The 24316-nt window shown below is 39.0% G+C and overlaps 1 protein-coding gene across 7 annotated transcripts in view; it reads right to left on the bottom strand.

The window, feature by feature from the left end:
- LOC134355426 (AMP deaminase 2-like) overlaps positions 1-24316 on the bottom strand; it is a 170112-nt gene that overhangs the window by 95167 nt on the left and 50629 nt on the right. Inside the window, exon 1 of one of the 7 annotated variants that reach the window (XM_063065292.1) lies at positions 5417-5559. The exons of the other annotated variants lie outside the window; for them this stretch is intronic. The gene's annotated coding sequence lies outside the window, so the exon portion shown is untranslated. Of the gene's footprint in view, positions 1-5416; positions 5560-24316 lie in introns of those variants that run through there. 7 annotated transcript variants of the gene reach the window in all.

The raw sequence follows: 24316 nt of genomic DNA, 5'->3' as shown, positions 1-24316 counted from the left end.
TATAGGTTCACAAGTAGTTTTGAAAGTTAAAAATTATGGCTAGGAAGTTAGGAAATGTGCCACTTTGTCTCACTGGCTTCAAGTTTCTTCAATATTGTTGTAAGTTTGCTCACCAAGTGATAAAGCAGGCAATGAGCCATCAATAAAAGTTGGATTATTGTGGTACATCAGTTGGAATATACATAAAATGATGTAGGAGGTTTAAATTATGAAGCTGGATAGATTCATTAAATCTATAAACTCATACTTGTTGGCATGTTGTGAGGAAAGGAACTAATAAATAATGACGTAAACACGAGGAATTCTGCAGATGCTGGAAATTCAAGCAACACACATCAAAATTGCTGGTGAACGCAGCAGGCCAGGCCGCATCTCTAGGACCCTGACGAAGGGTCTCGGCCCGAAACGTCGACTGTACCTCTTCCAAGAGATGCTGCCTGGCCTGCTGTGTTCACCAGCAACTTTGATGTGTGTTGCTAATAAATAATGATATGGATTGTGTTAATGTGATAACAGACCCACAGACAAAAGTAGAAACATAGAATGCAGCAAAGAGAACATTCAAATTTCAAGAATTTCACTAATTATGCTATAGCGTGCACCCAATATTGTAATAGAAAATTGGATTTGCTGTTAGACCTGTGGATAATCATTTTATTCTGTAATAAGGACCTAGTCTGTTACTTAATTAAGCCTTCCTGTAGCTACCATTCTGTTATCAAAATTTAATTATACTGGTAATCTCATTAACTGAGAATGTAAATGCTGTTCAGGTAGATCAGCTTTGGCTGCTCTACTGATATGCACCAGTTTTTAATAAATTAGCCATTATTTCAAACAGCAACTCTGTTTGATCTTTCAGTTTGCTCCTACAATTTGTAAGTCATGAAGCTGAATAGATTAATTAAATCTATAAACACTAATACTTGTCAGCAGATAATTCTAATGATAATGAAAAAAGGGTGATATGGTCGGTCTAGGTTTCAAAGAATGACTCGAGAACAAAAAAGTAATTATAGGAAGTAAGGGGACAAAAGTGAATAATAAGAACAACAATGAGTTGGAAAAAAGTAGTTCAGAACACTGAAGAACAATAGAAAAACATATTTATATATTCTTTCAAATGGATGGAAGTGATCAGGTCAGGTAAAAGCAAATGAGCCTGGTAAGATTTTGAACAATTCTGATACAACAGTGTCGTAACTCCATATGCTGCAATTATATGAGTCTTCTCACTAGTATTCCACAATTGGTGATTTATTCATTTCCATCACATAAGTTTAGTATTTAGTCACACACTTCTATTTATTTATGTAGTTACTAAGCAACAATCCATCAGTACAGCCTGATAAAATCATAGCACACACTGAACAACTTTGATCTTACCTAATCAACCTCCTCTCAGCTATCACATCAGTGACAAGCGAATTAAAAATATTTCCAATGGAACTTCACGCATTCTTCAATTTACAGATAACCAAGGTGTTTACAACATGCTTAACTATAACTTACAAGACATGCCCCAGAGGTGCATTTCTATAAAGGCAGGAGATTCTGCAGACACTGGAAATCGACAGACACACACAAAAAAAATTTGGAAATCAGCAGGTCAGTCAGCATATATGGAAAGGACTAAAGGGTCGATGTTTTGAGCTGAGATGAAGGATCAACAGTTAATTCCTTTCCATAGATGCTGCCTGACCTGCTGAGTTCCTCCAACATTTTGTGCGTGTTACTCTGCATATCTGGGTGGCAATGTGGAGATATGTCTCAACCAAAGGAAGTGTAAGGTGCTCCTTCCCTCTGCAGCCTGAAGGTCACCCTTGGGCTAGGTGTAGCACCTGCTTAGCAGCCCCCCCCCCCGCCAAATCAGGGTTATATGAAGCCATGGGAGCAGGTGGTGCATATCACAAGTCCTGGTTATGCAACCACTGACGCCAAGCAATCTCTGAAGAGTATTGAAAATGGCTGGGGTCACCCATCTGGTAAAGGCACTGCCCAGAAGGCGGCAATTGCAAACCACTTCTATCAAAAAAATATCACCATGATCACCCACATCACACAATACGACACATAGTGATAGGCCTGACGAAGGGTCTTGGCCCAAAACGTCGACTGTACCTCTTCCTAGAGATGCTGCCTGGCCTGCTGCGTTCACCAGCCTTTTCGATGTGTGTTGATTGAATTTCCAGCATCTGCAGAATTCCTCATGTTTACATAGTGATAATGATGACTTTACATATACACAACGGAGTGTCCAACCTCCTTCCCCTTTCTTGATCCATTTCCAACACCTCCCTCCCCTTTTCTCAAACTCTCTCTCTATCTCTAGAGACAGCTTATCTATTACAAACCTATTGCTTCTCACAGCTACCTGGACTATGCCTCTTCCCACCCTGTTAGTTGTAAAAAGCACATCCCCTTATCTCAATTCCTCCATCTTCAATGCATCTGCTCTCAGAGTGAGGCTTTTTATTCTAGAACTAAGGAGGTCTCCTCTTCCTTCAAAAAAAAAGGGGGATTCCCTTCCTCCACCTTCAATGCTGCCTTCAACCGCATCTCTTCCATTTCGCGCACGTCTGCCCTCAACCCAACCTTCCGCCACCCCACCAGGGATAGGGTTCCTCTTGTCTTCACCGACCACTCCACCAGCCTCCACGTCCAGCACATAATTCTCTGCAACTTCCACCATCTCCAGCGAGATCCCATCACAAAGCACAACTCCCGCCACTTTCTGCTTTTCGCAGCGATCGCTCCCTATGCAACTCCCTTGTTCATTCGTCCCTCCCCACTGATCTCCCTCCCGGCACTTAGCCTTCCAAGTAGAACAAGTGCTACACCTGCCCCTACACCTGCTCCCTCATTTCCATTCAGGGCCCCAAACAGTCCTTCCGGGTAAGGTGACACTTCACCTGTGAGTCTGCTGGGGTCATCTACTGTAGCCAGTGCTCCCGGTGTGGCCTCTTGTATATTGGTGAGACCTGACATAAATTGGTTGACCGCTTAGCCAAGCAACTACGCTCCATCTGCCAGAAAAAGCAGGATCTCCTAGTGGGCATCCATTTTAATTGCACTTCCTATTCCCATTCCGACATGTCAGTCCATGGCCTCCTCTACCGTCGCAATGAGGCCACACTCAGGTTGGAGGAGCAACACCTTATCTTCTGTCTAGGTAGCCTTCAACCTGAAGGTATAGGTAACTTCTGGTAATGCCCCCCTCTTCACCATTCCCATTTCCCTCTCTCACCTTATCTCCTTAACTGCCTATCACTTCCCTCTGGTGCTCCTCCCCCCTTTTCTTTCTTCCATGGCCTTCTGCCCATTCCTATCAGATTCCCCCTTCTCCAGACCTGTTTCTCTTTCACCAATCAACTTCCCAGCTCTTTACTTCACCATTTCCCCCAACCCCACCGCCACCATCCTGGTTTCACCAATCACTTTGTGGTTCTTCCTCCCTTTCCCCTACTTTCTTACTCTGACTCCTCATCTTCTTTTTTCCCAGTCCTGCTGAAGGGTCTCGGCCCAAAACGTCAACTGTATTCTTTTCTATAGATGCTGTCTGGCCTGCTGAGTTCCTCCAGTGTTTTGTGTGTGTTGCTTGGATTTCCAGCATCTGAAGATTTTCTCCTGTTTATACAAGATGAGTTTGATTCCCAAACTTGAATGAACAAAATAGGCAAGCCCATGCCAACCTTGCAAGAAAATAATCTTGTGCTTACAGCTGAAGGCAAATTACACTGACCAACCCATACAGCTTGGGGATGTGGGAACTGAATCTGGCACCAGGAGGAAATCCGTTTTGTCACAGGGAGAATATCCAAACTGCAGACAGTAGCAATGAAAATAGGGATTGAAAACTGTGCTGCTCATCCCTAATAAGTAGTGACATTTCCAGCACAAGCCACTTCTGTAGTTTCAATAAATAAGACTACCAATAGTAATTTGTTTTAGTTTTGCTTCAACTACATATGAGAAACCTTGACTCTTGGATACCAGAAGAAATACCTATCTTCTGACAGACTACACTAAACATAATCCCAGATTCCAGAGCTAAGTAGACAAAGTATTGCAAAACCAACATGTATAATTACTGCTAATTAAAAGCCGCTAAATATAGAAATTCAGAAACAAAGATCTCCAGATAAACTAGAAAATTGTGACTTAGGAATCTTGATCTTGTGATAGATATCCATTATCACATGCCAACATATATGATCAATGCCAACAGCTAGTTCATACTCTCCGCAGCAAACTGAGAAGATCAAGAGTAAAACACAGTGAGATTGAAATATACTTCAAACCGATTATCAATCATTGTGAATGGGAGCAAATTATGTTTAATAAATTCACAGCCAGTAATAGTATGGGCACATAATATAAATAATAACCCTTTGTTAATTCATTCATGGAATAAGGACATAAGACCATAAAACATAGGAGCAGAATTAGGTTATTCAGCCCATCAAGTCTGCGCTAAAACATGGCCAAGATTTATAGTAATCCCTAACTGTGCTCAAGGTTTTAATGGTGAACTTAACAATGTGGCCATTTCAGAGGATCATGAGAAGCAAGACTGATATTGTCCTGGAGTCACACCAATATCAAACCGAGTAAGGATGGCAGACTTCCTCCTTCTAACAACCTTAAAGAACCAGACAGAATTTTGTGACAACCTAGTACTTTCATATCGTGCTTACTGACATAATATTACAGATGGATATTCCAAAGCTATAGGCTAAATTTAATCTGGCAGCTGTCTTGGTGGATTTTAACGAGTCTTCACATCATTCATGTGGAACACTGAATTACTAAACCAGGTGCAAAACTACTACACATTGGTACAAAATATTGCAAAATTGTGCACCTATTCCAAACACTTTATATTCAGGCATTGGATATTAGTGATATAAACATTATTCATTTTTTAACATTTTAGGATACATGCAACTAATGATGTATACAAACCACTCATGCGGTAATAGTTATTGTCTTAAGCATCTGAATTAAAGCATTTTTGCTGTTGATTTGTCAGAAGACAGATTATGTCATGTGACAGGAGGTTGTTTAATTATGTGTGTGTAAAAGATTTTCAGCAAATATGGAAAACTTTCCCAGTGATTGTTTACCAGTGGCACAGGAAGTTCAGCAATATATACAAGGTAGATATTATGGATTCTTGCATAATCACACATGTAACGTTCCGCTATATTGGCTCGTATATGTCTAGGGGAAATCCCACCCAGCACCTGCCTCAACACTCCCTACAGGTCGGTTGCCGCCCGAATCAAGCCCAAACATCAATCATCAGCCAGTACACCCAGTAAATTTTAACAAGTACACTTTATAGATATTACTAATTCTACGACGTTAAAATAAATTCGATACAGAAAGGGAAGTAATGGGAAAAAAAAGGCACCAAGACTTATCAAAATCCAAGTTCTTTGCGCGCAACCGTTGGAGCTCAATCGATTCCTGACGACCACCCGGATCCTGTCGACTCACGGCTCGGGACCACCCGAAGTGATCGACCGGAGCCTTTCCGCACATCCACCGTCCTCCCCGTCTCTCCTCCGACTCCCCGCCAAAACCCCGTCCCCAGTCATATGATACAGCATTATCATCCGAAAACAAAACGATACATGACCACCCACTGGCTAATAGCAGCCTGCTATCTCTAATAACCCAAGCAACTGTCTAGTTAGAGACTTTCTCAGCATTCCTCAGTATAACATAACAAAAGAAGCCATTTTAAATTTAACAAAAAAGAAAGACTCCGTACACACAGATCGTTCAAAAGATCCAGTGACAGGTCGTTCAGGACTTTCTGTTTATGTTCCAAAATTTCAGGTAACTATTAAAAAAAGATTATCAGTCAAAGTACCAGTATTCACGTCTGAGATGGTTGGCATCACTTCAGCCTTGGAATGGGTCAAAGAAGCACACCAATATTATGTACTTCTCAGAATCAGAGTCAGGTTTATTATCACCGGCATGTGACGTGAAATTTGTTAACTTAGCAGCAGTTCAATGCAATACATAATCTAGAAGAAATATAATAAATAAAAATAATAATAAAGTAAATCAATTACAATATATGTATATTGAATAGATTTTTAAAATCTGTGCAAAAACAGAAATACTGTATATTAATAAAAGTGAGGTAGTGTCCAAGGATCCAATGTCCACCTAGGAACTGTATGGAAGAGGGGAAGAAGCTGTTCCTGAATTGCTGAGTGTGTGCCTTCAGGCTTCTGTACCTCCTACCTGATGGTAACAGTGAGAAAAGGGCATGCCCTGGGTACTGGAGGTCCTCTACAATGGATGCTGCCTTTCTGAGACACCACTCCCTGAAGATGTCCTGGGCTAGTAATCAAGATGGAGCTGACTGGATTCATTCTCAGTCTTAAACCTCTATTAACAGAGGTACTTCAAATTATAGGCCAGACATTCTTTTTGAGATTAGGTAACATCTGCTGAGACTGTATGATCTAGGCCTGTCTATACATTTCATATGGATTCCTACCCACATTGGAGTTTAAGGAAACAAGATAGCAGGCATTCTTGCCACGCAATCATTTAAAATTAAGGATATAAATGTAGTGGTGTCTCTGCATCAGGGGGAGATGAAAGCCATAATTAAAAAATCTATCAATCACTGTGGCAACAAATTTGAGATAAGGAAAAGAAAGGACCGCATTTGTATAAAATGCAGAGGATGGTGGGAACTCAAATGGTATAAAAGGAGAGAAATTATACTTACATGTTTACAAGTTGGGCATAATAGGTTGAATAATTCCCTTTTCAGAATTAATATGCATGATACTGGCATTTGTACAAGGTGTACTTGCCAAGAAATGGTGTAGCATATATCGTGTGAACGCAGTTCATATGAGGAGCAAAGGAAACATCTACAGTGCCATGCAAAAGTTTGGGCACCCCTGGTCAATTTCTGTTACTGTGAATAGTTAAGTGAGTAGAAGACGAACTGATCTCCAAAAGTCATAAAGTTAAAGATGAAACATTCTTTTCAACATTTTAAGCAAGATCAGTGTATTATTTTTGTCTTGTACAATTTTAGGCTGGAAAAAAAAAGGAAAGGAACACCATGCAAAAGTTTGGGCACCCCAAGAGATTTGAGCCCTCAGATAACTTTTACCAAGGTCTCAGACCTTAATTAGCTTGTTAAGGCTATGGTTGGTTCACAGTCATTGTTAGGAAAGGCCAGATGATGCAAATTTCAAAGCTTTATAAATACTCTGACTCCTCAAGCCTTGTCCCTACAATCAGCAGTCACGGGCTCCTCTAAGCAGCTGCCTAGCATTCTGAAAATTAAAATAAATGATGCCCATAAAGCAGAAGATAGCAAAGCGTTTTCAGGTAGCCGTTTCCTCAGATCATAATGTAATTAAGAAATGGCAATTAACAGGAATGGTGGAGGTCAAGTTGAGGTCTGGAAGACCAAGAAAACTTTCCGAGAGAACTGCTTGTAGGACTGCTAGAAAGGCAAATCAAAATCCCCGTTTGACTGCAAAAGACCTTCAGGAAGATTTAGCAGACTCTGGAGTGGTGGCGCACTGTTCTACTGTGCAGCGACACCAGCACAAATATGACCTGCATGGAAGAGTCATCAGAAGAAAACTTTTCCTGCGTCCTCACCACAAAATTCAGCGTCAGAAGTTTGCAAAGAAACATCTAAACAAGCCTGATGCATTTTGGAAACAAGTCCTGTGGACTGATGAAGTTAAAATAGAACTTTTTGGCTGCAATGAGCAAAGGTATGTTTGGAGAAAAAAGGGTGCAGAATTTCATGAAAAGAACATCTCTCCAACTGTTAAGCACGGGGGGTGGATCGATCATGCCTTGGGCTTGTGTTGCAGCCAGTGGCATGGGGAACGTTTCACTGGTAGAGGGAAGAATGAATTCAATTAAATACCAGCAAATTCTGGAAGCAAACATCACGCCATCTGTAAAAAAGCTGAAGATGAAAAAAGGATGGCTTCTACAACAGGATAATGATCCTAAACACACCTCAAAGTCCTCAATGGACCACCTCAAGAGGTGCAAGCTGAAAGTATTGCCATGGCTCTCACAGTCCCCCGACCTAAACATCATCGGAAATCTGTGGATAGACCTCAAAAGAGCAGTGCATGAAAGACACCCCAAGAATCTCACAGAACTGGAAGCCTTTTGCAAGGAAGAATGGGTAAAAATCCCCCAAACAAGAATTGAGACTCTTAGCTGGCTACAGAAAGCATTTACAAGCTGTGATACTTGCCAAAGGGGGTGTTACTAAGTACTGACCATGCAGGGTGCCCAAACTTTTGCTTTGGGCCCTTTTCCTTTTTTGAAACTGTAAAAGATGAAAATAAAAAAGTAATCTTGCTTAAAATATTAAAGAAGTGTGTTATCTTTAACTTTATGGCTTTTGGAAATCAGGTCATCTTTTATTCGCTTAGCTATTCACAGTAACAGAAATTTTGACCGGGGTGACCAAACTTTTGCATGCCACTGTAATTGCTAAATTGAGATCTTTGAGACAGATAGAGTTCACCATGGAAAGCTTATTAGGATATCACAGCTATCATAATGTGCAAAAGTGTGTATTTGACTTCCTGAGAAGCATTAGACATTTTGACTTTGGGAGAGGGAGGGGTATTTAATGGGTATACTTCCTGTCTCTTGGCTCCAGACTCCAACACAGTAGGTGGCCATAATGCATAATGTCTGCCAACTGACAATAAAAATTACAAGAAGGAGAAGAAGAGGAGAAAATTATCATAGACTATTGTCAGAAGAGGTACCAAGAATCAAACCTGAGAAGATATAGTACCATTTGTTGTTATCAGACTGTAGGGCAGCAAAAAGAATGTGAGAGCAGTTTATTTTTTTGCTGAAAATTGTTTGGTTGAGTAGACTTTATTTCAAGCTGTGGTCTTTGCTGAGTGGTGCAAAGAATTGTTTAAGATTCATGCACATGTTGTTGTCAGGAACAGCAGAATGTGACTGGGACTTTCCAGTTGAATAGTGAACTGTTTGTTCTTGCTACTTTTTGTGTAGTAACACACTCTGAATCAGAACAATCTAGATGAGCACTTGAATTGCCAAGGGCTAGAATATTATAGGCTAAATTGTGGTATATGGGATTATTATGGGTAGGTATTTAATCATCAGCATAGACACAATTTGCCAAAGGGTTTCTGTGTTTCATGATTCTGCAACTGGCTAAATGAAACTGGAGGAAATTTGTATCGTTATTAATGCCATATTCTGGATTTTTTCCCTTTAATTTTGGTTAATACATTTTTTAAACTTAGCTCCTAGAAACACTTTTAAGAAAATAGATAAGGTGCTATTCTACAGCTAAGAGTCTTAGCAGCTATGAGCATGTCCACCAGACTGATTAAAATCGTTCAGCAAGAGTTCAAAATTGCTGAAGTACTTATAGCCCAGAAAGCTTTCCAGAGATTGAGGCCCATAGCTATGGAGTGTTCTGTAAAGAGGATAAGAATGATAACATCAATACTTTGTTTAAAGGGGATCAGTACAGCTCATCAACACAACCTGGTGCCAGTAAGGATTTTAGTTGATTGAGTCATCTCTTTTATTAAGGATTTAAGGTTGATTTTTGTTCAAATGAAATCAACCACTACCTTGCATTTCATTTATGTCTGGGGAAAATTGCATTGAACTAATGTAGAATTAGTGTTGGAGAAACTGCAGTGACTTCAAAGGTCCTTGATGTATTAGCATTGAAAACCTACATGATAATCAACATATAACCATATAACATATCACAAACCATATAACAATTACAGCACGGAAACAGGCCATCCCAGTCCTTCTAGTCCATGCCGAACTCCTACTCTCACAAGCTTTAACCTAACTAGACTGAATATTCCATGTAACAAATTTTATGAAATGTATAAGACAGACCAAATAGCATTCAACTAATGTTACAACAATCCCACCACCCTGGAGTTAATGGTAATTCTTATATACAAAGTGATATGCATTTTGTATGCAATCATAAATTAGAACTTTAGTTTTGGTAACTTGAATGTAAACTTTTCAGTTTTCTCCTTAATATCAATGACATTTAAAGCAAACAGTTTAGAATTTGCTGTTAATGTTTAACATAATTTAGCAACCAATTAATAAATTTTCAGGAAAAAATATCAAGTAAATTTTAATGGACATAATACTATCATTTGCTTTTAAAACACAAATTGGCATCTAAATGTGGAAGAATGAATAACTTCCAACTTCTGAGCATGTCTTGTGTACCAGCATCAAGCAGTTTTGTCTTTGATTCTTTAACAGATTTAAACATAGAAAGCACCACTTTGATCCAACCCTACATTTCATCCAAAATGAGTTGCAAACACTTCTACAGGGACATTCATTAACAAAAGGTTGGAAATAATGACTGTTGGATCAAATTAGGTTGGTGATCATAGAAGGGCTTCTGTCAGGAAGAATTGATTGTAGAAGAGGCTGCCTATTGTAAATTGTAAGATTATTGAAATTCCCTACTTATTAAAAAGACCTGGTAAGATTGTCTGCATTTCACCTAGTACCATCCAGTTGTCAGAATAACAAGATTACCATTCAGTTATTCTGGCCTTGGTTTTGCACTGAGATTCTGAAGGCAATACTTTGTAACTCCACATTCCTATTCCCTTATTTGTCATTCTTGATTTTTCCTTTCACATGTTTAGAGGTTAGACTTGAGCATACTGTTTTCCCTGACTCGTGGGTTTACTTTGGATGCTCCTGGTTCTTCCTACATTCCAAAGACCTACGGGTGTGGGAGAAAGTTATGGTGCTGGAAGTATGGTGACACTAGTGGGTTGACCCCAACACATCCTCAGATTGCATTCAACGACACATTTCACTGTTTGAAAGTACATGTGATAAAACTAATCTTACTCTTTTAAAAAAAAATGTTCATTTTATTGATTGTTCGCTGCTAAGAGCTCTGGGAAAGTACCTATCATACAAATTGCAGTGGCTGATGAAGAAAGCCTACTAGTGGTGGGTTGTAGGCAGCCAGGGAATTCTGATAAATAATCTCCTTTGGAGGGATTGGTTTCATGAGATCCCTTGGAAAGGGACTAGTAGCCTCTTAAGAGGTACCACCATCAGACATTTCAAATTCATCAAATATTTGCTCTGGTTTGGGCAACTACAGTTCTGTGCCTCCAATGGGAATGCAAGTCATTAGAGTATTTTTTCTATACTGTATTCTATTGTTTGCTGTATGTGACATTGAATAAAACACTCTCAATATTCTCACAAAAAAAACAGGAAATCTTTGGTTAATATCTTGGGCTGATTAATTCTCTCAAAATTTCAGTTTATTTGTACTTGAAACTGAAATTTCACATTGCCTACTTCATGTTGAATGCTTGCCATTTTGAAAATGAAGATCAATTAAAATATTTTCACGGTATAATTGTATCACATTCCACAACATTACAAACTTACTAATACAGTATAACTATTCTGAACCAGTAAGCCTTTGGTATTTATTTTAGCATAAATATATTAAATGGTGTAATTCCTATTTTATAAATACAGTGGTAATAAAACTGAATTCCAAAACTGCTCTTCAAGTTGAACTAAGTATTTTTTCTGTGCATCAACATGGTTTCCTTGTACCTTAAGCAATAATGTATAAACTTAAAAATTAGTTCAAAAGATTTTGCTTGTAATTAAAATACTTAAAATTATTTAAATGTCATTTCTCCTTTTGTAGTTCTAGGAAATGCGTCGTAAATTGGAAATATGACTATACTCGAAGTACAGGAATTTGATAATGATCAGATAATCGAAACAATTGTTGGAAAGATGGATATCGGCCAGCACCCTGATTATAACTCCACTTCATCAAAATAGTTCCATAGGATATTTAGTTCCAGGAAGGTCATTTAGTATTTTAATTTCCCTTGAAGTTGGCAGTTAGCAAGCTCCTTGAACTGCTGCAATTCTTCTGATGAAGCCACTTCCACAATGCTGTTCCAAGATTTAGACTCACTGGGGACAAAAGAACATCAGGATAGTGTGCTACTTAAAGAACCTATAGGTGGCACCATTTCCCTTCTGTCTGCTGCCTTCATCTTTTGTGATAGAGGTGGCTGATTTAGATGGGGCTGTCAGCATAGCGTTGACAATTAACCAGGCATTTTATAGTTATTATATATTGCAGCTATAGTGTACCAGCTATGGGGAAACAAATGCAGAGAGTAGCAAAAGGTTTGTCAAACAAGCAGGTTGCTTTGTCCTGTGGATAGTGTTGAACTTTTTCAGGCAAATAGTTTTTCATCACATCCTCGACTTGTGACACTATATGCCTTGAAGGTGATAGAAAAGTCTTGTCTTGTCAAGGGCAGAGCAACTTTCTACAGGACACGCTGCCTCTGGATTGCTCCTGTAGCCATGGTACCTGTGGGTCCAGGTGAGGCTTTGGTCAACAGTCACCAAGGATGGTGAGAATGCAGTACTGTATGTGGTTAGGCTCTCCGTTAATGGAAGTAACCATTGTCTAGCACTTGAGTGGAAAGTACCATGTGCCACACAGCAGCCCATGCATAAAGATTGTGTCCATCTTGCTGCCTGGAGTTTTTCCTAAATTGACATAGATATAATTTTAACCATGTGCAATCATCGGCAAACATCACTAATGATCATATGAATGAAGGAAAGTTAGTGAGACAATTAAAGACAATTAGCCTTGGACATTGCCCTTGCCTTAAGGAACTCTCACACCAATGATCTTGCTTTGTTTCTTTTGTCATGTCCATTAACTTAGTTTGCCAAGGCTCTTTGGCAGCACACTTGGTGAAAAACTCTACCAATAACAAAAGCCAGCTCTTTGATTCATGTTTGGAAGAAAGCTGTAGGGTCTCGAGCTGACTGGTCCTGGCAAAACCCAAAGTGAGAACTTGTGAGCAAATTATAAGTGCCTCTTCATCGAATGGCAAGAAACATTTTCCATCATTTTGCTAATTGAGAAAAGATGTTTGGTGATTATCTAGACTGCAGTTCTTCTTTCTGTGGGAAAGAAGTTCTTGAACAACTTCCACTTTTTTAGTAGATGGCAGTGTTGTAGCTGAAACAGATTGTGCTGAGTAACAGTTAATTCTGGGCACATCTTCAATTCTACAGCCAGGATGATGACTAGACCCTTTAGCACTTGAGTATTGGGACCTGCCAATGTGGGTAGAAGTGAAGATGTTCTTGGAGGTATGTGTAATTTGCACTCCAAGCAAGACCTAGCAAGTCTGTAGTTGTGTCTGATCTGTTCTATCCCTAATTTTACAGTATGATGTACATGTAAGTCCTGTTTTGTAGCTAGGGTTAATGCCTCATTTTGGGTTTGCCCAGAACTGATTTGAAGGACCTGTCCTGGGCCCAGCACCAAAGTGCAACTGTGAAGAAAGCACGGCAGCACCTATACCTCATTAGGAGTTTATGGAGTTTTGGCATGACATCTAAAACTTTGACAAACTTCTGTAGATGTGTAGTGGAGAGTATATTGACGAGCTGCATCACAGCCTGGTATGGAAACACTAATGCCCTTGAATGGAAAAGCCTACAAAAAGTAGTGGATACAGCTCAGTCGATCACAGGTAAAACTCTCCCAACAACTGAGCACATCTACATGAGACGCAGGAAAGCAGCATCCATCTTCAGGGACCTCCCACCACACAGGACATGCTCTCTTCTCGTAGTTGCCATCAGGAAGAAGGTACAAGAGCCTCAGGACTCACTCCATTAGGTTTAAGAACAGTTATTATCCTTCAACCATCAGGATCTTGAACTTTTTCATTCAAATATTCCCACAAACAATGGGCTTACTTTCAAGAACTCTTCATCTCATGTTCTCAATATTTATTGCCTATTTATTTATTTATTATTATTTCTTCTTTTTGTTTTTGCACAGTTTGTTGTCTTCTGCACTCTGGTTGAATGCCCTAATTGGGTGATATTTCAATGATTCCAGTATAGTTATTATTCTACAGATTTATTGAGTATGCCCACAAGAAAATTAATCTCAGGGTCGTATATGGTGCCACATATGTACTTTAATAATAGAATTTACTTTGAAAGGTGGTCTTTTGCCACCTTTATTGAACCAGAATTAACCACATGGCTTTATACTAAAGGTAGAGCAATGGATAGTCCAAACCATGATTGTAAAATTGTGCAGAATACATTTCTGCTACCATTGGTCTGTAGAATTGCATGAATATTGCTAATATGAAGTCTTCCTACTGGCATAACTGTAGTGCCACACAAGACACTCGAGGATACCTTTGGAGAGAAAGCAGGACTAATCAGAATTGAACAGGTAGCCTTACAAGGATGATGTCATCAACTCACATTCACCTGGGTTCACTCACTATCATGCTTCTATTCTGGCAGTTAAGTGCTTTAGGTTTTGCCAATTAGGTCAGAATTGTGCCATATGCTGATTAACATTTAAAGGACTCACCATGTGCCATTGCTACTTGCTGTGTTTATCCCTAACGTTCAACATGGGGGAGGAATTGATTTATCAGTTGACGGAAGAAGTAAAGTAAGCAGAACATTCCTTTGGACATGTGTGATTTGTTGTCAAGAAACTTCAAGTGGTCTAGAACCAATGATGAAGGCTCTTCATGTAAAACTGCATTGCTGCCTCGGGGAGAATTTGCTGCCAGGGTCAAGATGTAGCCAGGGATCAGAAGGATCTGGAACACAGCTTGTAAGACCTGATTCTGTGAGTAACTAATCAGGCTGTTGCTTGAATAGCTTGTGGGATTGTTTCACAACTTAGTTTGTTTCATGAGAAAAACCTTGGAAATTTGACTGAGAGAACACTGTTCTCCTGTGGGAAGAAAACCGGAAGAACAATTTATAAACCTGAGAAAGTCTGCAGATGCTGGAAATCCAAAGCAACGCACACAAAATGCTGCAGGAATTCAGCAGGTCAGACAGCATCTGTGGAAATGAATAAACATCAATATTTCAGGCCAAGACCCCTCTTCAGAATGAGCCTTCTTCTCAGTGCTGAAGAAGGATCTCGGTCCCAAGTGTCAACCTTTTATTCATTTCCATAGACACCGCCTGAGCTGCAAAAGTTCCTCCAGCATTTAGTGTGTGTTACAGGTTTTCCCCACCATCCGAAGGTAGAGCGTTCTTATGAAATGGTTCGTAAACCGGAATGTCGTAAAGCGAAGAAGCAATTACCATTTATTTATATGGGAAAATTTTATGAGCATTCGCAGACCCAAAAATAACCTACCAAATCATGCCAAGTAACACATAAAACCTAAAATAACAGTAACATATAGTAAAAGCAGGAATGATATGATAAATACACAGCCTATATAAAGTAGAAATACTTTCCACAATCATTGCCTGAACTGTTCTCCATAGCGAAAATCTCACGCAAGCGCCGTTGGCATACCAAATAACATGTAAAAATACACAGCCGATATAAAGTAGAAATAATGTATGCACAGTGTAGTATCACTTACGGGAATCGGGAAGACAGCACAGAGCACACTGATGATGGTGTGTTAGGCTAACTCATCGGAGGTTGGGGTGGTGCAGTCCGGGCGGCACCTAATTAATTAGCATGTTTATTTCGGCTTTTTTCTTAAAGATGTGCTGTGTGCCTCCCAGCTAATGCTGCATTCTCCGCGAATCGGTATCTGTCCATGTCCTGGGGGTTGAGGTTGTGGGACACTGGGGTGTCATCTCATCGTCGTCTGTTTCCATTAGGGCAGGCAGGTCATCTTCTTCTATCTCTGCCTGTCTCGATGTCGAAGGTCGAGGTTCGTCGTCTGCTGTGGCTGATGTGGAAGGCTTGAAAAACGACAGTATGCTTGACTGCTGAGCCTCACGCATTTTTCTATCATACAATTCTTTGCAAGTACTCAAACCATCTTGCAAATATGCCCTAAACTGACGTACCCTTTCAAAATTAAAGTCATACTTCATCATTTCTCATTTGGTTTCAATTGCTATCCTTTCCTCTTCCAATTGCATCAGCTCTTCATATAAAAGTTCTTGGTCATGGGATGCCAAAACCTCTTCAACATCATCTTCGCCAACTTCCACAAGCCAAACTCACTTTGTCTTTAGTTCATTCACCACAATCAAAACGCTTAATTATGTCTAGTTTTACACTAAGTTTAACACCCTTACGAGTTCTTTTAGACTTTTTCGATACCTTAGAACTCTTGCTAACGGCTGCTCACAGGTACGTGTTTAAGCAATGCCGGCGAGAATGCCGTTCCGGATCTGGGGGGAGAGCGGCTGCTCAGACCGCGCGCTGCCTTTTTCATAACAGTGAAAACACCTTCTGTTAGCGAAAACAGGGAACTAATGTAGGTCTTTCGTAACAGTGAGGTTTCGTAAAGCGAACGTTTGAAAAGCCAGGGACACCTGTACTTCGGAAGGACAATGTGGTGGCTGATAGATAAGGTGGATGATTTATCATCTGGCTTAACATAGTATAACAACTGACTCACTGATCACCCATCTGAAAGGCAGAAATGGGCTTGGTAAAGCAGCTCAACTAGTTCCAACATTCAAACAGCACAGGAATAGAAATCTTCATCCCAACTCTTTGATATTGACAAATGCCTTCCTAAACCAGGCCCATTTGCCTGTAAAGTTTGGCCCATAGCTCTCCAGACTTTTTCTATCCATGCACATATTCAAAGCAGCATTCTTTCAATACTGCTTGAATCCAGACTATTTTGCTTTGGGCTTGAACCCACTGTCTGTCTCTGAGGAGGAAAGTGTTATGCACTGATTCAACACAATGGAACATAGAATTAGATGTTATACTGCATCTAATATACCAAGAGGCACCACCCATGACTGTGTGGACTTCGTCCCGCAGTCCAAAGATGTACCGGTCAGTAGTTTAGTTGGTCATTGTAAATTGTCCTGTGCTTAGATCATGGGTAAATAGATGGGCTGCTAGGTGACATGGCTCAATGGCCTGTTCCATGCTGTATCTCTAAATAAATACAATGCAAAATGGGAGGGAAACAACTGAAACTTTGAGGTGATGGGTCATAAACTTACTTCATTGCTTCTTACTGGGGAAGTCCATTGTTTACCTACTTTGAAATGTCCAAATGATTGACAGGACTTGAACAAATTTCACACATTAACGCTTACAATAAAGGATGAAAAGTAACCAAGAAATGTAGTAATATTTCAAACTATAAATATCCTAAATGATTTCAAGTAGGCAACTAGATGTAAAAATTAAATGAAGATAGAAATACTACTGAGTTTTTCCAGTCAGAAAAGACATTTAATAACCTGAGTGAAAAACTGACCTGTTTTTAAAGAGTTCTTCAGAACATAAAACCCAAATGGAATCCATGCCTAACCCAAGTCATTTGTATTGTTCATAGGGTATGACTAAATTTCTGCATCACTGGTCTTTTCCATAACCATCTGACCCAGAAACTATTTGCAAACAAGAAATATACTTCCTATGCCATGCTTCAACTGCTATTACTCAAAACGCTTCTCAGGTGCACTGCATGCAAAAGTATACTAAGCATCTAACATGGTTTAAGTAGTCAGTCAACTTATAGAATGTCCCAACTTGCATCCAATGAATGTTTTTTTTAATTCTCTCAAAACTTACATATGCTGGTAAGCACTTAAAATACATAACCTTGTCTATTCAACAATATGCATCAGGCTGGGGTTGTTTAAGTAGCTTAAACCAGAGCTACCACTTCAAAATGAGTTCAAATCCTGCTAAACAACTAAGGAAGTTAAAAATCACCGAACTAAATAGTTTAGTGTAAAATTAGGAGTTGATCATTAATACCTTGAACTTTGATACTGTTTAAAAAAAAACAGATCACATTCACTAATGTTATTTAGGGGAGCAAGTTTAACATCTTACCTCTGCCTGTTTGACTCCACACCTTGAGCAAAATGAATAAGATTGCACCTCCTAGAAATTATTCACTTCAAGAGCAATTAGAGATGAGCAAAAAATTTAAGCTTTACAAGAAACACCCACATACCATTAATGGATATTGTAAAGTTTTCTGCACAGACCAAATGAAACTTAGTGTTTTGGAGTGAAATATTTTACCTTTTCTGCAAATAGATTAAGAATTATCAAAACATACAGTGAAATGTGTTGTTTGCGTTAACACCCAAGGATGTGCTGGGGTAGGTCACAGATGTCACCACACATTCTGGCGCCAACATAGCATGCCAACAATATTCAGCAAAATAACACCAGCCCGTTCAGACCTCTGACCAAAGACTTGCCGACCTGGGGATTATTGGTCTCCTCAGTGCCTGCCAACCCAACCTCTGGGATCACTGACCTTTGACTGTAGAGCGCCCCAACCTGGACACACAAAAAAAATCAATACAAACCCAAGAACGACAACTAAGTCTGAGCCATGACATCGATGGACATTACAAGTTGGTGCCATCTTGACCAGAATTAAATACTGAGATGGAACAAACTACAAATTGTATAATGAAATTGCAACGCTGGGCTCCACAGGAATTTCTATTGCGAGCCTAAACCAATATTAATGAAAACATTCAAACTAGGTTCTAGCATCCTATTCCTTCAGAAGCACCGATGACTTCTAGTGGCAACAAATATTTTCAGCAAAGTTTACCAGGAATTTGCAATAACTTAAAATGCAGTCTTTAAACATACAGTTTATTGCTGTTATATTTTGGCATTCTGATGTGGACAAAATTTATACACACCTTTGTTTTGGACTTTTTATTCCTAAGTTTCCCAAAACAATCTTGTATTGTATCAAAAACTCTTTCTCATAAGCTACATTAATTTTAATGATTGCTTTTAATCAAGCAGAGTACTTGACTCCTGACTTTAACAAATAGTAACTGTCTTTTCTTGGTATGGAAGTAAGTCATTTGTAGTACCTACTTGGGAGAGAATGAGTTAAATAAAGATTAGAGGTCTTTAGCTGTTACTATAATCCATATGATGCCAGTGCAAACTGAGCACACTTCAGGAACTAAGATTCTAACTTCTATTCCATTCATCGTAATAGAATACAAGTTTTTCATAGCATTAGGGGGAACTTTCTTATTTTTATGTTGGATCATTTAGGAGTACCCTTCTCTGAAGTGGTGAATTTGTGTTCTAGGAATTAAAAAATGGCTTTATAATTAAATAGCTGAATAACTAATTAGATGCAATAAATTCAAATTTCACAAATTACCAAAGCAAGACTAAACTGACATACCTAAAAATTCATTCCTGCTGAATGGCAATAAATATACTACAAGGTAATGACAATACACTGTTATCTGCCCCCAAAAGTCATCCAAATTACGACATACTATCACTGCTGTATAGTGTTTTGTAGCACTGAGCAGAGATGAATGAAAGGAAAATAAAGCCTATTGACTCTGCAATCCTAATCAAGTTACAAAACTAAAAACATTGTATTATATTCAAGTAACAATAAGCAATCAGTAACAGGAGCCAAATACAGAGGTTGGTATCAGAACTATCAGACACCCAAGAAATCAAATGTCAGAATAGCCAACATAGATTTCAAAAGCATCCAGCTACCACATAGTAAAAAGGGGAAAAACAAACGAGATTCAGGAAAAACTGCATTTTCAAGATATTTCACCATTTATTTTTCCCCTAAATGATTTGGCTATACAGTATTTTAAATTTCTCATCTTTGTCCTGAGTTATTACAATAATTTAACAAAAACAAAGAATCACCAACAACACTCCCTTCCCTAGCAATCTGAATTAACAATTCTGTATAAGAAAATGGGTGCAAAATAACTTGCGTAATACAAAAGATTTAAAATACCTGATTTGTTTGATTAGATGTTCAGCTCTTATGGTTGTATGGCACAACTGCATCAAATACCACCTGATCTCTGACCAAATTGCTGTGAGACCTCACAGAGGTAGCTCATCCTTGAACAGGTGGAGATGGTACTGATTAACTGCTCTCAGTTCAGTAAAGGGCATGTCAGCCAGGTCATATGTTATTTTTGAAGTATTGCAAATTGGAGGGTAGACCTTGTAATAAAGATCCTGGAAGTGTGCAAGAAAGTGAAATTAGAGATAACTATAAAATCCAGAAATGGTGGAGAAATTTAATTTGCTGACAAGGATAAAACCTACCCTAGAGTCAGAATGCAGTCAAATCCTTTGAAAAAACATAATTCAATACAACCAATAGGCCAATCACGGGAACAGAGGTAATGGAGGAAGGGCTGTAAACTGATCAGTCCAATTTACACCCACTGAAATTCCAGCTGTGGTTACTCATCACTTGGATGTGTTTAAATACTTCAATATTTCAGTGTTTAGGTACCCAACTCATTTCTCACCCTTCGAGTCCCAAACGGTGAAATATTTCTCATTTCCATGTCCTTGTGTCAAGGCATATGGCTAATCCTTTTGAATTTTTCTACACTTTGTCAGTCACACATACTGGAATTTGCTGAACTCTCAAGGTAAGAACTGTAACAAAAGCATCGGACCAGATCAACAACTTTACCGCAAAATATATTCTAAAATCAGTTGTCCTATTTCCCTCCAACCTTATTATAAAGAAAAAGGGTCTTGACCCAAAACGTTAACTGTTCATTTCCATGGATGCTGCATGACCAGCTGAGTTTCTTCAGCATTTTGAGTGTTTTGCTTTGGATTTCCAGCATCTGTAGAATTTCTTGTGCTTGGTGTAAAGAGTTGTTTGTAATGCTTCCCTTAACCCAGCAGACCTGTCTTCCTGAGTCAGTGACACCATTCACTTCTAATTTAGAACTCTCCATATTTGTCCAATTTCCATCCCATTTCCCTTTGTGTTCTTGCTGAGCTCACCTCATCCATCCTGACTGGCCTCCCTGATTCTACCCTCTTTGAAGGCAAGGTCCATTCAAAATTCTACTACTACTATAATTTAGTCTCTTGTACCACATTAATCTGGCAGTTTCAGATTCCTGGGAAAGTAATATGTGGAATGTAAAATTCTCAACCTCGTGCTCAGGTTTGGCAATCTCTCCCTACTTCCAAAATCTCTTCTAACCTATGCAATCCTGTAATTTTATCCTTTTGGTCATCCTCAGAAATATCAATGTTCTCACTCTAAACTGAGTTTGCCTTCCTAAAGCACTCCAGCTATCTTATCTAATTTAAAATTTGAAAGCAAATTTTGTTCGATAACTCAACATGCCTTGAAATGCCTTGCTATTTAAAAGGACTTTTTCCACTCTAATTTTTTTCAACTACTTGGTTTAAAAATTAATCCAACTTCAACAAGTAGTTTGTTATGCATAGTTAAAATCCAGAAACTTTAAACTGCACTTTCTCATGTTCAGTTGTATATAAGTAGGGAAATACATATCAGAATATACCATTTGGTGATTTCAACCAAATTCTTTGCAAAGTTGAGATGCTCTTATTCAATGCTAAACACCAATGAACCTTGCTAGAATGTGCATGATTATATCTACTTAACTTTATCAACCTGTTGTGCACTGAGACACATCATCAGTGATGTAACCTGGGATTATTGGGGATTTCAGGTCTTTTAACATTAGACATCCTAACCCAGGTGACCCAGCCAGGGTTGATTAGGCCCCAGCTTATGTTTTTCCCATGGATCAAGATAATGAAAGGCATGTCACTTCAAATGTTAGGGTATTGCCGACCTCGTTATTAGGTTTTATTTGGTAATTTGGGGAATAGATTATGTTTTGTGGTCTGTTTATTAGGCTTAAGTTCAAAGTTAGATGTAACTTCTTTACTTATAGTTTTCACAGAAAATTGAAGGCCTGCTAAGTAATGTTCCCTCTAAAGTGTGCACACAATTTAAACTGCACACAAAAGGTTGTCACCCTCTACCATGTTGAAATGTTAATTATATTTCACAATCGTATATAACCGCATTTCCTTTTCCAGTGTTGACAAAGTGGAGTTTGCAATGATTTGTCTGCCAATTTTAGAACAGGCTTATTTTATTGCAGAAAGTATTGATTTACTATGTCAAATTCCAAAGAATCAAAGGACATGAAGCACAAAATAACTGCTGTTTCATTTAGAGCAGAATGCTTAATGAAACAGTAGAAACTACTACACTGAAAGCTCATGAGGTCAGGAACATGCAGCTACGAGAATGATATTTGCACACTTGACTTTTTAAAGCATCATTTAGCAAACAAATCACATATGGACAGTGTGCAAATGCAATGGTAAGAAAATCCTTCATTACCCACTACAAGCCTGCTACATTCATTTTGTGAAAGTGCAGATGAACGAGAGTGAAAACAATCACACCCAGCAGAGATCTAAGTTCTTATTTAGAGTGTTTTGCTAGTTGGTTAAGATGAATACCTCTATATAAAAGTCAGTGTGCACATTGTTGTCACCAGGCAAAAAATTGCGTGGCACAAGATTTTTGCACACAGTGGTCATTACAAATTAGAGGGAACACTGCTACCAAGGTGTACAAATTGTACCAAGAAACAACACCTGGGGGGAAAAAAATCAAGATACAGCTCTAAACTCCAACTAAAACATTTGACCACGCCATCAGGGGAAGGGTAAAAAAAAACTGAAGATGTTGACATAAATGCAATTCAATATTCACCAGATTGTCTTAGTTCTGATGTTGATATTTTAAAAAAGTGAACTTCCAGCTCATTTTAAATCGGAATCAGGTTTAATATCATAGCATATGTCGTGAAATTTGATAGTTTGTGGCAGCAGTACATTGCAATACATAATAAGAAAAAAAACTATAAATTACAATAAATATATATTATATAAAATTAAAATAGCTAGTGCATAAAGAGCAAAAAATAAAAAAGTGAGGTAGAGTGCTTAAATGTTGCTAAGGATTTCCACGAATTAATACATATGATATGCCACCAACTATGTTGGCAGAAACAGAATGAAACCACAATCAGACTTTAGTTGCAAAAATTATTTCTTAAACACAAATAGGAGCTGGAATATGAAGGAAAGAAAAGCTTTGGGTAGAGGGTGGGCAAGGGAAATGAACAGGAGAGCTGGATACTGTAATAACAGCTGTTATTGTAGACTTTCCAATCACCTCGAGTGGCAACTTGTGTGGCAGCAGAACTCTCAATGGATATGATTAAGTATTCTCGTTTCAGCCTGATACAGCTAAAAAACACAACTGCTTCCAAGGTCAGTACAGCTAACAAAGATGTCTTAATACAATTAAATGAACTATCGCTGCTTAAAACTGACGGAAACAATGCCGATTGTGGACGAACTCCTCACTGGATTCCAGGTAGGAAACATGACTGCAGGTCAGGAATACAAGTGCGTTTAAAGAAACGGGTTTTAAACTCCCAATACCGACTATTTTGCTGGCAACGTGCAACCTCTGGTGAATAAAATTGATGATGTTAGAATGAGAGCGGTGAATCAGAGGGACATTAGGACCACATGTGTCCTTTATTTCATGGAATCCTGGTTAACCCCTTCTGTACCAGATGCAGCAATTCAGATCAATGGGTTTACTATATACTGTCAGGATAGATCTAGAGCCTCTCAAAAGCAGAGGTGGAGAAATATGTCTCAAGATCAACTCTTCTTGGTGCACAAATATATCAGGGCTGTCCCAATTCTGCTCACCAGACCTGCAATATCTTGCAGTTTAGTGCCGACCATTTTACCTACCACGGGAGTTTTCCGTGACCATTTTGGTCGTGGTATACATTCCACCTCAGGCCAATGTCGATCAGGCTTTAGATGATCTGAAAAATGGGATCAACATGCATGAAACAGCGCAGCCTGACACATTCATCATCGTTTTGGGGGATTTTAACCAAGTCAGGCTGAAAAAAAATCACCAAACAATTACCATCAACAGATCACCTGCAAAACCAGAGAAAACAACACACTGGACCATTGTTGCATCACCATTAAGAATGCCTACCGTGCTATTCCATGCCCTCTCTTCAGGAAGTCTGATCACCTAGCTGTACTTCTACTCCCTGAGTATAGGCAGAGTCGGAACACTACAACACCAGTAGTGAGGACCAAGAGGGTATGGACAAGGGAAGCACAGGAGCCCTTACAGGACTGCTTTGAATTGGTGATCTGGACCGTATTCAGGGATTCATCTTCAGACCTGGATAAGTATGCTGCAGTTGCTCTGAAAACTTGTGCCAATCAACTGGGAGGAGTATTCAAGGACATTTTCAACCTCTCACTGCTGCAGATGAAAGTCCCATTTGCTTCAAAAAGGCAACAATTATACACCAGTGCCTAAAAGGAATA

This window comes from Mobula hypostoma, chromosome 13 (genome assembly GCF_963921235.1).
Source record: "Mobula hypostoma chromosome 13, sMobHyp1.1, whole genome shotgun sequence".
NCBI lineage: Eukaryota > Metazoa > Chordata > Chondrichthyes > Myliobatiformes > Myliobatidae > Mobula > Mobula hypostoma.
Note: the sequence above shows the minus strand (reverse complement) of the source record. Positions and strands in the feature narration are given on the sequence as shown.